Source organism: Etheostoma cragini, unplaced genomic scaffold (assembly GCF_013103735.1).
Source record: "Etheostoma cragini isolate CJK2018 unplaced genomic scaffold, CSU_Ecrag_1.0 ScbMSFa_1523, whole genome shotgun sequence".
NCBI lineage: Eukaryota > Metazoa > Chordata > Actinopteri > Perciformes > Percidae > Etheostoma > Etheostoma cragini.
In genome coordinates this window covers 789,245-790,999 of record NW_023265587.1, presented here as the reverse complement: position 1 = coordinate 790,999, position 1,755 = coordinate 789,245, and positions in this window count along the sequence as shown.

Here is a 1,755-nt window from a genome sequence, read left to right as displayed (position 1 = left end):
GCTCTGGCCTTCATCATAGTTTTCATCAATGGCTGCAGCTTGGCACCGTGAGCACTTCCTCCAGTCCTGAATAAAATATTGAATACATAAACAATGGGGTAACATTATATGATTATATGAATGTGACTTATATTGCTACTAAAATTTTCACCCTCTGCCGGAAATTCCGCCAGATGTCTTTCTTTTTAGCCGGATGTCCGTCCCCTTCGTCAAGAAAGTTGCAACGGATCTCTGTGAGCGTGAACGCCAAAATTACCTGGTCATTTCAGATTACTACTCCACATTCATTGAGGTTTTGCATCTGTCCTCAACAACGGCTGGACACGTCATCCAAAAGCTAAAAACAGTTTTTGCAAGATTTGGCATCCCAGATGAAGTGGTGAGTGATAGTGGTCGCCAGTTCTCTGGTACAGAGTTTCAAGAATTAGCCAGGCGGTTGGACTTCAAACACTACACTTCTAGTCCCCATTGCCCGCAAGGTAACGGACACGCAGAGAGAGCGGTACAGATCGCTAAGACGATCCTGTGATGGCTCTAAGGAGCTATAGGTCTACTCCCTGCTCCACTACAGGCTTCAGTCCAGCTGAGTTGTTAATGGGGAGGCGAAAAAGGACCACACTCCCCTCTTTTCGAGAAAAACCTTGGTCCAAAATGGCCCGACCTAGCAGCCGTGAAAGAAAAGGACCGGCAGGAAAAGGCAAAACAGGCTCATTACTTCAACCGCCGTCATGGAGCCAGACTCTTGCCTGCCCTGCAGCCAGGAGATGCTGTATTCTCCAAGTTGGATCGTGAAAAATCATGGTCTGCACCTGCGGTGATCCTGAGTAACAGCAGCACTCCAAGATCATTCGTCATCAAGACACAACAAGGGGCTGTGCTGCGGCCACCTTCAACCTAGACCAGTTCCACAGTCAACGTCAGCGTTGCCCTGTGAGGCGACAGGGACAGGCACCCACTCTGACAGTGCCGCCATGGTACCACTGCTCCTGTCAGTCAGAGTGAGGCTGCACCCTCGAACCCTCTTCACAATCAGACTGTGACCAGATCTGGACGTGTTCGCAAACCAGTCACCAGGCTTAACCTGTAGACCAGTGGCTGTTTGGGACAGTAGGGACAGGGGGAGAATGAGTATTGCCACTGATGTTTTTTAATATTGCTCATGGTAAACTCAGGTTACTGAAATTAATGTGGCAATTTTAAGTTAAGAATCTGCTATTGATGACAGTAACACAACGTGAGTTCAGTATGTTTTGGTTTGTGTGCCTACAGTGGCAGGCTTGTCACGATAGTGAGTTTCCGTTTGACTTACTGTGTTAGGCCGAAAGAAGAGGGGAGATGTCATATAAGGATGTTTATTTGCCTGTTCATTACTATGGGTTTTACGGTAGCACAGAACAAGTGAGATCTCGCTATAGCCTTGATGTTATCGCGAGACGTGGGGGATTTTGACGGGCTACTACTGCATGTGTTCAAGTAAAGATATAGCTCCGGCTAAAGAGTATTAAGCCTCTGAAATTATCATTTTACAAATAGATTTTGTATTTTCTTCTCACCATGTTGGGTTTCAGGGCATTAGTGTTTAAGAAGACCAGGCATCAACCAGATGACATCCTCTGATCTATTTCAGTTTCATATTTACATATTCATGCTGTCTGTCGTCACTGCCCCAAAAATCCTTACAATAGCTAAATGTCAAACAGGGAGAACCAACTGGAAGATCGAGTGCAGCAGCACGATTTCATCAAGGTACTGTTC